A 15580-nucleotide genomic window follows, 5' to 3' on the forward strand; every position below is an offset into this window, starting at 1 on the left:
GAAAATAAGTGGTTCAACTCACTTGAGATTATCTTGAATAAATTTATATGGGCACAGGGTAAGACCAGAAGGGCCTATAGATTCATGGCTCTACCAAGAGAGAAAGGGGGCTGGGGAGTGCCTGATTTTAGGATGTATTACTTTGCTGCTGCCCTGCAATATATGCAGGGGCTAATTGGGGGGGGGGTGGTAAGACGCAAAAAGTTACAAGTATGTCTACAGAAGTTTATGTGGCTGTTCTGGGTGAGGAAGCAGAAAATTGCTTCTTAAATTGTACGGAGTACGGCTATTACAAAAGGACCAGATTTAAAACACTCAATGCTGCAGTAAAAATTTGGAATGCTTTTTTGAAAAAGTCAGGTCTTGGTAGATTTAATAGATATATTAGATTATATAAGAATAGGTCATTTCCTGCTGCAATTTTTGCAGATAGTATAATGGCTAGCTGGACTGAAAGAGGAATTGTACAGATTGGGGACCTGAGAGGGTCGGAAGAGATGTTACAGTTCACAGATCTCATGATGAAGCACAATGTCGACAGGAGGACTTTTTTTAAATACCTCCAGGTTAGGAGTTTCTTGGGTAATAAACAAGGAGGTCCTGCAGGCTACCAGAGAAATGAAATTTTGGAGAAAATACAAGTTTGTGCAGATTGCACAATCAGGAGTCTATATGCATGTTTGGTGAAAGGGAAAGTTGATGATATGGAAAAATTTTGTAACAAATGGGTAACCAAATTGAGTATTCCAAAAGAAATATTTCAAGAGTCACTTGATCTTGCGCGTACGGTATTGTGTTCGGCACCTCTACAATCACAGCATTTTAAGACCCTGTATTTCCTATATTTTACCCCAGAGAGAATAGCTAAATGGGAGGGTACTACTGGTATCACTTGCCCGAGGTGTAACTTCCTCGAGGCAGATATAATTCATGTCTTGGCCACTTGCCCACAACTGTATTCTTTGATTGGAAACATAGAACGTTTTTTAAATAGATCATTGAATTTACAAATAACCATCACCCCATCTTTATTATTGTTGGGGATAGATAATAATGAGGGTAATGCGCAGAAAGGGTTTATTTTTGTGGCCGCGGCAGTCTATAGACTGACTATAGCCAGAGCATGGCTTGATAAAAATCCACCTATCATGCAAACCTGGTTGGCTAACCTATTAGCGGCTTATAATTTGGAAAAACCTATCTATGCCCGGAAAGGGATAAGAGGTAAAACGAGAGGATTAAGAATTTGGGAACCCATAACTAGATGGAAAGAGAATATTGGTTCTCAGTAAGATTAAGGGTGGTTATATATATATATATATATATATATATTTTTTTTTCCCCTTCTCACCTTGAAATGAAGAGTTAATTGATGTACTGTATATATTGAGCTATTTTTCTTGATTCTTTTGTTTTTCTTTGCAGGTGATCAATATAAAATATAAAATGTATAGGCGTACAATGTGTGTACAATGTGTAATATGTGCAAAATTTGGAAACAATAAAATATATTTAAAAAAAAAAAAATGATAATCTTGAAGAAGATTTGGAACAACCTTCCACTTCTTCTTCCATTAAGGACCCACTAGGAGGGGAAATGTTTAACCCTACATCTAGCCGACTTCCCCGCAGCTCTGAATGGTGGCCAATGGACCACGTTAGTAAATATTTATCTCAATGGACAGAGAAACTCACAACCTTTTGCGCCATGAGTGTCCTAGACCCTCCTCAGAGGACAAGGTGTGCAACACCGCTAACCTCGATCCAGAATTGATAAAATTTCTTTTTAAATTTGGTAAGGACTCCAGGAAAGGGATAGAGAAATGCTTGAAGCAGTGTCAAGATAAACTCCTTGAAGTCCTTGGACCGTTAACCAAGATTCTGGATATGACTGAGGAGGCAAGGGCCAATCACATTCCAGTCAATATCGATCTTTTGAGGGGTTGATCACAACATGTAATTTGTTTTCTTGGTAATGCCAATGCAAATCTAATTACGGAACGTTGTAAAGCGGTTGTCTTAAGGATTAACCCTACATTTTCTGACCTGTCCTCTAAGGAGGACGTGAGCGATACCAAAGGACTCCTATTCGGAGATAGCTTTGTGAAATCTTTGGGCAAATATGTTTCCACCTTTAATGCTTTTAGCAAGGCACAGTCTAGCATGCGGGGAATTTTTGGGGGCCGCCCACTTTTTGGAAGGGCTGACAGTAGGGGACTTGCTGTCAGCCGCAACACCTATAGGTCTCACTTCTACCCCCAAGACCAAAGAGGTTTCTCTCACTTCAACAGAGGCTTTTGATCAATTTTCTACCCACAAAGAGGGAGGTGCTCAAGATCCCATGGCGGGAAACCCAGATCATCAAATCAAAGTTACTAAGGTAAGCCCAACTTCTTGTTCCCTTACAAAGGTGGAAGGAAGATTGAAACACTGCACACAATTGGTCAAGGATTACACAAGATCCTTGGGTTCTAGAGACTATAGTATCTCTTTGGACCAACACATGATAAAGGTCATACCTTGGATCAGGTCTTTTCCACGTCCCCCATAGAGGTGACGGCACTTTTGCCGGTCCTCTGCACAGACCATCGGCTGGTCAATTTTTTTGTGCTGGGTACAAAGAAACCGTCGAGCATTGCTCTCAGACAGCAGGGACTAATGCGGAGGGCGTATCATCGGGTGACTCCAGAAATGCTGGCTCAGGCATCTTTTGATCATCCTTGCCCTTTTACGGGGGACTTGGATAGGGATCTGGAGTCTCTGCAGACGTGGCTGGTGGACAGGCTGAATGATCTAGCTCCTGCGATGGCCCCTTGCTTGTCATCTAAACGGGTTTCTGCCCCTTGGTTTACTGAAGCGCTGTCGGGCTCTCGTAGGCAGTGCAAGGTGGCTGAAAGAGCTTGGCGTGCTCAGTATGATTCTGCCGCCAAGCTTGCGTATAGGACAATGGTTAAAACGTATCACCGGGACATCCTCCTTGAAAAGAAAGGCTATTTCGCTAGGAGGATAGAGGCTGCCTCTAATTCCTGCAAGGAGATTTTCTCGATTGTCAGGGAATTTACAGCTCCACGGTCTAATTCGATCCAGACCGCCCCTACCGAGGCGTGGGTTTCCGATCTTGCCAACTTTTTTACTACCAAGATAAAGCTGATCCAGGACTCCTTCCCGCTGAGGCCGGTTGTAGTCTCCCCCAGCTTTGAGGACGGACCAGTTCTATTGGCCCCTTTGGGGTCAGTCTTGGCAGATTTTCCGCCTATTTCAGTCCCTTCGTCACTAACACTTATGGCCAATCTTAAATCTGGCTCGCCTCTTGACCCATGCCCGGCCAAGTTTTTGGCGAAGATGGCGGCAGTTGTGAATCCGTTGGCGAACCCACTTCTGAATCTCTCTTTGAGCCGGGGGGTGGTCCCGCAGGCTTGGAAGCAGGCGATGGTCATTCCCCTCCTTTAGAAGTCTGGTCTTGATCCCGAGGTCTTGGCCAATTATAGGCCCCATCTCTCTCCTCCCTGCGCTGGTCAAGATCTTGGAGAAGCATGTGCACATTGTGCTTTCCAACTTCTTGGAATCCCATGATTTGCTACACTCCACTCAATCTGGCTTCCGCCCTAACCTAAGTACCGAGACCGCGCTTCTGGAGGTGTCTGAAGCCATTAAAGAGGCACTGGATTCGGGAGGCAAAGCCATGCTTGTGATGCTTGACCTGTCGGCGGCCTTTGACACCGTCCCCCACGAGGATCTGCTCGCCAGACTTTATGAGATCGGTCTGAGGGGGACGGTGCTTAGCTGGTTTAGATCATTTCTGGCGGGCCGTCGACAAACGGTCTGGGCCTCATCTAGTTCTGCCGTGATGCCGCCTTTGGGAGTCGGAGTCCTGCAGGGCTCTGTGTTGAGTCCGACTCTTTTTAACATCTTCATGACCCCTCTGGTGGCATTGGCTGAGTCTTTTGGGGCCCAGATCGTATCCTATGCCGACGATACCCAGCTCCTCTTTACTTGCGGGAAAAGAGAGGATTTTGATGGAGAGAGTATCCGTGAGTGCCTTGGGGCTGTTTTTAATTGGTTCCAGCTGAACAGCCTCAGGTGCAACTCAGATAAATCTGAGGTACTCTTCTTCGGCTGCCAATCCGACCCGGACTGGCAGGAATGGTGGCCTGCTGATATGTCTCCTCCAGTACGATCGTCCCAGCTGGCAAAGAACTTGGGGATCAAGATTGATAACGGTCTGACTTTAAGATCTCAGATCCTTGCTCTTACGGGCACCTGTTTTGGCCTCCTCAGGATGCTCCGGAAGTTTCTTCCTTTGCTTTCTGAAGATCACAGGAAGACTACGGTACAGGCCTTAATTGGTTCAAGATTGGACTATTCCAACGTCCTATACCTTGGCCTGCCGGAGTATCTCTTACAACGGCTGCAGGTGGTCCAGAACACGGCCGCGCGGGCCATTTTTGGCCTCCATAGGTGAGCGAGGGTCTCCGGCCTTTTGCAGTCTCTTCATTGGCTGCCTATCCGGAAGCGGATAGTTTTCAAGGCCCTGACCCTGGCACACAAGGCTCTTCACGCCTCGGGGGCTAAATATCTTCAAAGTAGGCTTGACTTTTACCAGCCGGCTCGTTCTCTGAGATCTGAAGCGTTGTTCCTTGCTGTGGTTCCTCGAGTGAAGAAGGCCCGCATTGGAGGCCGTTCTTTTAGGCTGCGGGCTCCACAGCTCTGGAATACTTTGCCTTTGGCATTACGTAGCACCGCTAATTTGCTGACCTTCAGGAAGGGCCTTAAAACCTGGCTCTTTGCCCTTTAGTTTTTCCCTCTTTTATTTGCTGGATTTGTCCTTTTATTCTTGTGTTGTGTTTGTCTTCCTCAGGCAGTCAAATAAAAGCGCCGGGACACTCTATCGGAGTAGCCGTGCGCTATAAAAGACAAAATTAACATAACATAACATATAGTTAGCTTCAAAATAGAATTTTGGAAACATCCATTTCAAGTCAAGATTCCAAGAGAGATGGCTCTAGACTCGGAGAATTCAAAACTAATAGAACTAGGGATTTCCCAGATGTTAGGCAAGGGAGCCCTCATAAAGATACCTTTATCCGAAATTTCAAAGGGTTTTATAAGTACTATTTTCCTAGTCAAAAAAAAGGACAAAGGTTGGTGTCCTGTCATAAACCTAAAATACCTTAACAAGTTCTTAACTTACAGACATTTCAAGATGGAGGGAGTCCATCTTTTGAGAGACATTTTACAAGCCAGGGACTGGCTGGTAAAATTGGATCTCAAAAATGACTATCGTACAATACCCATGGATGAGGACAGCCAAAAGTACCTTCATTTTACTTGGACAGCAACTCTTTATAAGTTCCTGTGTCTCCCCTTCGGCCTTTCCTCAGCCCCTTGATGTTTTACCAAAGTCCTTTTTCCAGTAGTGAGCTAGCTCAGGGAGAGAGGAGTGTGTCTAATTATTTACCTAGACGATATGCTCATTATGTCTCAATACAAAATAGAAATTCAGAAACACTTACAAATGGCTGTAGATTTTATTCAAAACCTAGGATTCATTATAAATATCGAGAAATCTATCATGGTTCCGACACAAGAGTAATAATTCCTCGGATTCCAGGTTAATACTATCCTTTCCAATCTGATTCTCCCTCACAAAAAAGTTACCAAGATAAAGAAACACGTTTCTTATATCCTAACAAAAGAATCAATACGTCTAAAAGACATAGCCAGGGTTCTAAGTCTTCTGTCATCCTGTATCCAAGCGATTTCTCCCAGCCCACTTCATTACAGGGGTCTTCAAAGACTAAAGGCTCAAGGTCTGAGAAAGGGTTTGTGGAACGAAGACTCAGTTCCCCTCTCAGAAGACATACAAGAGGATCTGCTCTGGTGGCTGAAGAATCTTCAAGCATTGAACGGGAAGGCTATTTTCGGAAACATTCAAGACTTTACCCTTGAGTCAGATGCGAGCAACCGCGGCTCGGTAGCCCGCCTAAACAATCTAGAAACTGGGGTGAGGTGGTCCTTAGAGGAACAATCCCTACACATAAACTGCCTAGAGATGTTAGCAGCTCTAACTGCCCTTATGAGTTTCAAAAAGTTTCTAAAGAACTCCACTACCTTGAACCGCTTGGACAACTTTTCTGCTGTCTCATATATAAACCGTCTGGGGGATGCGAGATCAAAGACTCTTTCAGATATTGCAAAACATGTCAGACATGTTGGAGTCAAAAGATTACTCTACGAGCGGAATTTATTCAGGGAATTCAAAATATAAGGGCAGACTGGAATTCTCATTTCCTCCACGATTCCAGCGATTGGAAATTGAATCCAGAGGCCTTTGCACTAATCCAGAAGTTATGGGGTCCAATTCAGGGCAGTACCTAACCTCCAATTATATCATTGGGCTGCGATGTTGCAGAATATGGAGATACTGCTTAATGAAAAGAGTGATTCAATAAGAGATAGTACTTCTGTCCCTATTTTTTAAATGATTTTGGGAACTGAAGCTGAGGGGTGTTTTCTACGACATATTGACTACAACTATTACAATTGGGTTAGGTTTAAGACCCTAATTTGTGCATTTAAGGTTTGGACCGCGGTCCGGAGGAGGCTAGGACTGGGCCGATTTAATGCATACACCCCTATATACAGGAATAATCTCTTGCCCTATGTCTTTAATGGTGGATAAATGAAGCAATGGTACGATAAAGGAATACAAATAATTGGAGATATTGCAAGTGGGTCTGATATGCTTCTGTTTGATTTCATAAGGGATAGATATGGGCTGGATAACAGACAATTTTTTAAATATCTCCAACTCAGAGATTTTTTTAGCTAATAAACTCGGAGGAACCTCTGGCATATAGAATCGTATCCAGACGGATGCATCTTGTTAAAAAAATACGCGTCGGATAGTCAGTTTACCGAGCTGTGCGCACTCATTGGCAATGGGCTGTCATGGAGACGGACGCGAATTCAAAAAAAGTTTGAGTCGTGCGCTGGAAATACAGTTGGATGCGTACAACAATGTTGCAATCCTAGGGCGTCCTGAAGGTGAGTGATTTGAACGATGCGGAAGACATGTAGGAGTCTTACATTTCCATGGATTGGACAGATTCATAGAATGCAACCGTGTCTGGCCTATCAGTGAGGGGAAATGTCACATAATCTGCCTCTGCAGCACTAATTTAAGGCTGGCAGGCTCCCAGGGAGCTCACTTGCCTGCACTACATGCTACAGGACCACTTTCCCAAATCCACTGCTGCTGCTGTCTGTGCTTCCTCTGGATCCTGCAATGGTACGTACTTTGGAGGGGGCCCCAGCATTCACTGAGGAGGAGAACCTGGCCTTGCTGGATGGGGTCTTCCCAGAGTACAACAAGCTGTATGGGAAACCAGGGGAGCAGGTAAGTGTGCAGTCCACTGCCTATCATTTTCTGCAAGTTGTCTGACTAAAAGTAATAGAAGTGTGCACAGCAGTGAGAGGAATATGCACTGAGCACTTTCAGCTACCTATTTAAGTTGGTACATGTGATATACAGGTGTCCTGCTACAGTAGTGCAGGAGTGCTAGCCTTAAATTCCTAGCCAGTGTTCCCATGTCAGACCTACAGCACAAATGCACATTCATATGGGCCCACTAACTGTGTACCTCTTTTCGCTTTGTGATGACTACATGTATTCTCTACTGTATGCAGGACAATTATGTGGCATGTGTGGTAATGTCCTCTTCACTTTCTCATCCTCACTGGTTGATGCCCACCAGAAGCAAGAAATCTGGCTGACCATCGCCCGGGCAGTGCGATCTGTGGGGTCTACAAGCGCCGGATCCGCAACTGCCAGAAGAGGTGGCAGGACCTACGTGGCTTGACCCGGAGGATCGCGAGGGTCCAGCTGAAGCTGTCACCTCCTTACCGTAGGGGCGGACCTCGGACCCTGACCCCCCACATGCTCAGGATTCTGGCGGTGGTCTTACCGGACATGGATGGGCAACTGAAGGCCAGACAGCAGCAAGGAGGGGGTAAGTCCTTGCCTGATCTGTGAACAAGTCTGACATGCCATATGCGGTCTTTTGACCTGGTCCTACTCCCACTTTAAGTTGGTCTTGGAGTCCAGGACTCATATCCCTCAATTGTGTCAGTCACACTCCTCATCTGATCCACAGTTGTGGCCCCTACAGTCTGTGACTTTTTTAACTTGGGCACTGTGTCCCTTCATTCAGCTATGCTGAGGGTCATGCCCAGCATAGGTTACTGGGACTCTGATGTGTGCATCGTGGGTGGGTCTATTCTTTGCACTATGCCTGGTCTATGACATGTGTTCTGTGTGCGCCTTTCATATGTGTTCAAATTGCTGGTCTGGGTCACAACATGTGTGATGGGGGTCTTAAAATATGCACATGCATCAGGTGAGTCTATGTAATGTCCTCAGGAGTATGTTTAGGAAGTATGTCACACTAGCCCAGACACCTACCTACTGTCCAGGCCAATACACTGTTTCAGGTTTACCTGGTCAGTCATGCCCACTCCACAGCATTGGGAGACTCTGTACTCACACTCACGTGTATGGACCAACTAATTGTGCTTCCTGAAATGTGCCATCAGGTGTCTGACACAATGTCATTGTGTTGTGGCTTCCTTTTTGTGACAACTGGTGTGTTGAGGATTTTAGTGTCAGCAGGACATCTGAGTTGTGACAATGGTGAACATACCTGTGCAACATATAGGGGTGTGGTCAGTTGAATGTGCACAATGCTGTATGCAAGAGTGACTTTCACACAGCTGTGTGTCATTGTCAGCAGACTGTGAGGTGCTCATATTCATGTAGTTGTGTTTGCAGTCACTCATATGTCAGATTTGAGTGATGTACTTTCATCATAGTCCAAGAACAGTGTGTGGCAGGGGACAGAGTGGTGCACTTGTCAGCTGCAGAGTTTGAATGTGACGCAGTGCAGACTGATGTTGTCCGGATGCATTGCCCCATGACATGTGACAGTGAAGACTGACTTACCAGTGCATTGACTTGAGAAGAGGGATCCTGCATTGGTGTCAGAGGTGCTCCATGCACCCCATTGTGTCATTAACTTTCAGGACGTAAGGACATCATTGTGTGTTGTGCTGCCAGGCATCACGAAATTGTGAAATGTGAGTCTGGGCATACATTAATCCAGATCCCTGTACTGAGTGATTGGCATGCGATGTGATGTATGTCAATAGTACTGTCCTTCTACATGGTCATTTGCATGCTCAACAACTGTGTATGTGGTGCGGGTATTATCAGCCAGTATGCAACAGACATAAGGGGATAGGTCCAGGAGGGATTTGTGTGCCATGGTTGATGTTCAGACTGGCTATTGCCCTATGTACACCTGTGTGTGCATTTTGAGCACATATCAGCTAAGGATGCCAGTGCATGGCCTGTGATGTGGTGTATTTACAGTGTTGTGTGCAGTCAGTGCAGGCAACTAATGTGGTCGATATTTTCCTACTTATATGCAGATACATCCACGGGCACAGGAGACAGCGCCATGGAACTGGAGGAGCCGCAGAGCCAGCCTGGGCCAGCGACTGAGGAGTCGGAGGGACCCAGTGTCACGGAGGATGAGGGGAGCCACACCGAGGAGGCCTCAGCACCATCTGCCTCAGCTGAGGACCACAGCAGCTTGGAGGATGACTCCCTTGTGGGGGCGGGTGTCAGCAGCCAGGAAACAACAGATAGTGAGGCTCTCCCCGCCACCGTCACCACCACCACCCTCCCCTTGGCTCCCATCCCAGAGGTCCGTGGCAGCTCCTGTGTTTGGGAGCATGTCTCCTGCCTGCCAGGTACCGCACCCCTTGCCCCTGTGTCCCCTGCTGCCCTGAGTTTGGAGTCTGTGGTCCTACTAAAACAGATCCATGTAGGACATACATCAATGCTGAGTGTCCTCCATGCAGAGGACCAATCAGTACATGGCCTCCTCACTGACAGCAGCAGTATCCCTCCTACAGCAGTCCCTGACCCCTTCAGCCTCAGCCCAAACAACTACTCCTAGCACCCTACCTGTCCCCAGCACACACACACCTGCACAATCCCCAACCACACAGACACAGACAGCACACAATCGCCCAAACATAAGTCTAAACGTGCATGCAAGCTAAGGCAGGGAACTGATACCACACACACAGGGGATGGGTTGCATACACAGTCACAGGCATCCACAACCACTCCGCAGTCCTCAGATCCCTCTCCCTCCAAGAGCCCTTCCCTTGACTCACCTGCAACCCCATCTCCTAAGAAGCTCTTCCTGTGTGACCTAGGCCTCTTCCCCTCAGATCCAGCAGATCCTGACTACAGGGAAAAGGGGAAGTCCCCACACACAGAGAAGAGTGCCCCTCACACCCGGACATCCTCCCCCAAGCACAGGCAGACTGAGGCCCCACCTGCAAGTCACCCCGTACCCAGAAGAGCAAGACCCCACCCCCACCCACCAGCTCCACTGTACAGCCATCCCCCAGGTCAGCACACCACCGGGGGTAGGCCAGGCACCGCAGGGACAGGATCAGGCCAGGCACCGCAGGGACAGGATCAGGGCTCAGCAGAAGGAGGTTGTGAAGGGGTGCAGGAGAGTCAGTGGCAACTGCAGTGGAGGGGTCTGACATGAGCTGTGCTGTCACAACTGTGGGGCACAAGTCTGATGGGGTGGGTGCTGGAACCACTGCAGTGGGCAGGTCAGGTGTAGTGGACATGGTGCCCACTGCAGTGCCGATGTCAGACTGGATGGGCGTGGACTTCACTGCAGTGCCTAACACCATGGGAGTGGAAAGGGATGCAGGTGAGGTTGGCAGGACAGCTGGGGCGGTGCCTGGCCTACCCCATGTATGCCCCTCGGAGTGGATTTCCCCAGTCTTTATCAGTGCAGGCAAGCAAGCAATGGGTGACAGGTGTCACTCACACCATCATTGGACTTTGGATTTTCTAAAGGACATTGGACTACATTTCATTGTTGATTTTCCCTTCCAGATGGCAGATTGCTGAATTAAAGCATTTTTTATTCTCTTTGTGCATTTGATTGAGCTGTAGATTTTGTTGATGCTGTTTAGCCTGACCTTGGTGTGATGATCCAGGATTTACAAATGTCTGTTACTGAGGTGTTGATGTGGTGTACTCCATGTGGCCCATGAGATGTGTTTCATGTTCAGGTTGATATCCATGTCATCCTTTGCAGCTGAGTGGGTGTCATGATTAACTATTTTAGCACAGGGATGGTAACATTTCATTGGCATGGCCACATCTGTGGCTTGCACCCATGCACATATGATGTGCTTCGCACTGTCCAATTTGACAGTTTCCCTGACTGTTGTCCCATCTCCACTGTACATGCAGGTGTGAGCATCATTGGTGTAAAGTCAACTGTGCCGTCTGTGCAACTTGGTAGACATATGTATTGTCTATGTGCAGGTGACTTAAGGGGCAATACCATACCCAGGCGTATGTCACCAGTGCCTACATTGGGTAGTAGATGAAGGTTAACTGTACAGGTGTTGTGCTGACATTCCCAAGAATCATACATACTGTTTGGCATGTGCTGCTATTTCCATGATGACACCTACCTTGTGGTCACTGTGGGATCACTGACACAAATATAGACTTACCAAAATATTGAGTAAAAACATATAGAATGCAAAAATATCAAATCCCTATCTCCAAACAGGTAAGTACAAAAATATCGAATCAAAAAGATCGTTGTAAAAAATATAGTTAGTCAAATATCGATTTTTTTTAAATGTCTTAAAAGTAATTGAAAATTAATGAAATAATAAATATAATTAACTGAAACATACTAAAAATACTTAAATAACCTTAAAATTAATAAATAATTATTGTAAGTAAAAAAAATACAATTACATTTTTTAATACATATATATATATATATATACTATATGAACATAATATTAATAAAAAATATACAATATTTTTACCGTACGATAGCGGGAGGGTTACATTTACTATTACCACTCCAGTGAGTGCAACAGTAGAGAAAGCGTTGGATAGTGTAGCGGTAAAAATTACTATTCCCACTCAGTGAGTGCAACAGTAGGGAAAGCGTTGGATAGCGGGAGGGTAAAAATTACTATTCCCACTCCAGAGAGTGCAACAGTAGGGAAAGCGTTGGATAGCGTAGGGGTAAAAATTACTATTCCTACTCCAGAGAGTGCAACAGTAGGGAAAGCGTTGGATAGCGGGAGGGTTTAAAATTACTATTCCCACTCCAGAGAGTGCAACAGTAGGGAAAGCGTTGGATAGCGTAGGCGTAAAATTTACTATTCCCACTCTAATGAGTGCAACAGTAGGGAAAGCATTGGATAGCGGGAGGGTAAATATTACTATTCCCACTCCAGAGAGTGCAACAGTAGGGAAAGCGTTGGATAGCATAGGGGTAAAAATTACTATTCCCACTCCAGTGAGTGCAACAGTAGGGAAAGCGTTGGATAGCGGGAGGGTAAAAATTACTATTCCCACTCCAGAGAGTGCAGCAGTAGGGAAAGTAAATACTTCATATATGAATAAAAATAAATTAAATATTAATACCAATTACAAATTAATTAAAAGTAATTAACAATTTAATATAATATGATAATTATTCAATTAAAAATACAAATACAAATTAATTATTAAAGATAATTACCTATTCATACAAATTATTTACCAATTAACAATTAATTAATTAACAAAATAATTAAAAATTAATTTTAAAAAACCCAATAAATAAATTAAAAGATTTAATTAATTACAATTAAATTACTTCCCACCCTATTCCCCTATAAACCCACAACCCACAACAGAAAATAAATTAATAAAATTAACATAATAATCAATTAATAAAAATTAATCACCAATTATATTTAAATTAATTACCAATTAAATATTAATTAACAAATAATTCAAGATAAATACCAATAAATAAATTAAAAGATTTAATTAATTAGAATTAAATTACTTCCCACCCTATTCCCCTATAAACCCACATTCCGGGACAGAAAATAAATTAATACAATTAACATAATTATCAATTAATCAATGAATAAAAATTAATTAACAATTATATTTTAATTAATTACCAATTAAAAATTTAATTAACAATTAATTCAAAATAAATACCAATAAATAAATTAAAATATTTATTTAATTATAATTACATTACTTCCCACCCTATTCCCCTATAAACCCACAACCCACTACAGATAATACATTAATAAAATTAACAACCCACTACAGATAATACATTAATAAAATTAACATAATTATCAATTAATAAAAATGTATTACCAATTATATTTTAATTAATTACCAATTAAAAATTAATTAACAATTAATTCAAAATAAATACCAATAAATAAATAAAAATATTTAATTCAGTATAATTAAATTACTTCCCACCCTATTCCCCTATAAACCCACAACCCGCTACAGAATGATACTACGCAAAAATTAAATACCATAAAATAATTAATTAAAATAAACTATAAAATAAATATACACTTTTCACACATATATTAACATAAAAAACACTTTAAAAATTGGATATTATTAAAAAATCGATATTAACTTACTTACCTCAAATTTGATATTTTTGTTTTCTATATTCTGTCCATTCAATATTTTTGTTGTCTATATTGTGTCCATTCGATATTTTGTCCATTCTATATTTTGAATTCGATATTACTGCTATTCTATTCGATATTCTTGTTGTCTATATTCTGTCCATTCGATAATGTGTCCATTCTGTATTTTAAATTCGATATTAATGCAATTCTATTTTTTTAACTCAATATTTTGACTGTATACTGTCACTGTGATGATGGGTGATTTGCACCCTTTGCCACAATGCTCAACTTTAGCTGCAGTTTGTGTCCACATATTTTACATTGGATGTACAAACTGATGGGGGGGTTCACACATTGGCCCAGTGTTATTTCAAAGCTTGACTTGTGTAGCCCACACTCTGGTGTTGTTCACACATGTGATGGTAGTTACTTTGTGCGTCATGAATGAAAATAACTGTTGGGGGTATTTGTCAGGCACTACACACGGTTGCCATGATGTTGTTGTGAAATGTATTTGGCTGACATGCCTGTGGTTGATGTTTGATGATGTGTGACGCATCATCCTCCCTATGGGTGGGGTTGCAGTGGGGGTGGGCAACATGCCCCTAAGGGTTGGGTGGCAACAGTGATAGGCAACATGACACTTATGGGTGGGGTGGCATCAGTGATAGGCAACATGACACTTATGGGTGGGGTGGCATCAGTGATAGGCAACATGCCCCTATGGGTGGGGTTGCAGTGGGGGCGGGAAACATGCTCCTATGGGTGGGGTGGCATCAGTGATAGGCAACATGACCCTATGGGTGGGGTGGCATCAGTGATAGGCAACATGCCCCTATGGGTGGTGAAGAACTGGGCTATTTAAGGCTCAGCGGTGCCAGGGAACAACACCTAAACCTTCGTGGGATACCTGTTCTGGCGCACTAAAGACAGAGACACGGGAGACTTCCTTCGGCGTCAAAGATCAGCGTTTATTACTGCAGGGAGGCAAAAGTCACTAGAAGTACAACAGCGTGTAGGTTCTACGAGTCTGCTTCAAATTGCATATGTGAGTCGCTCTCTTTTATACAAGATTTTGCCATTGCACGACATGTGAACAAAAGGTTACAACCCAGTTCCCACAATAAACTTCAAAAAGGGTCGCTTTCATGCTTTCAGAACCCCGGAACATAATCACAGTAACATTACCGGTTCCCAACTGTAAAAACACATCTTCCCACCGTTAGGCACATTCCACTTGAGTTGTAAATAATGCAAGAAAGAAGGGAAAAGGGACAAGAACAGCTGCTAGGAAGATCAGACACACCTAGAGAAAAGAGTGTGGGGGTAATATCGGAAACATGATCATAGGATCAAAGAGCTTCATCCCAGCATATGCACGGCTGAAACAATAGGCCGGCACGGCAAGATTACCCTCAAGCTGAGCCATTTGCCTCTGCAGTGTCATTCCTCCGGTCATAAAGACGCATGAAAGGAATATGCGTCTTCCGTATGGCTTGGGAACTAAAGGGTCATGAAGCGAACAGTTGCCTGCTCGCTGACTACGTGAGGGCAAGAAACAAAATGGATGCCGTATCTAAAATGGAACCCGAGGGTTCAGACAAGAAAACACGTAATTTAGGTGAACCGTGTCAAGTAGTGTAGCGAGATTGCGTACACTTACCGAACTCGCCATTTACGGTTCATAGATACCAAACTCGTCCATATTCGGCAATGCCCAAAACACCGTAACGGTTTTCACGGAACCTCAGACGCTCCTTTTGCCCTCATGTAGGCAAGCACTAGTCGAAATCAGAGTCGATCTCGATATTCATCAGATCATTCAGGTGTTGCTGGAGCATTATTCTATCCATCAATGCCTCTTTGGAAACAGATGGCCTTCTTATACACGTTGTAGCACAAAGGCCACATAAGGCAGGACCACACTGTACACAAAGACAACACGTGAACAGGAACGTCACAACAACCCCTATAATCATCAGAATCTTCCAACCCCAGGTCGACA

The 15580-nt window shown here is 44.0% G+C and overlaps 1 long non-coding RNA gene across 1 annotated transcript in view; it reads left to right on the forward strand.

The window, feature by feature from the left end:
* Positions 1-10992, forward strand: part of LOC144766921 (uncharacterized) — a 100525-nt gene extending 89533 nt beyond the window's left edge. The window contains exons 2-3 of the long non-coding RNA XR_013597982.1: positions 7758-8012; positions 9490-10992. This is a non-coding gene — a long non-coding RNA (uncharacterized LOC144766921). The remainder of the gene's footprint in view (positions 1-7757; positions 8013-9489) is intronic.
* The last annotated feature ends 4588 nt before the right edge of the window (positions 10993-15580 follow it).

Source organism: Lissotriton helveticus, chromosome 7 (assembly GCF_964261635.1).
Source record: "Lissotriton helveticus chromosome 7, aLisHel1.1, whole genome shotgun sequence".
Lineage (NCBI taxonomy): Eukaryota > Metazoa > Chordata > Amphibia > Caudata > Salamandridae > Lissotriton > Lissotriton helveticus.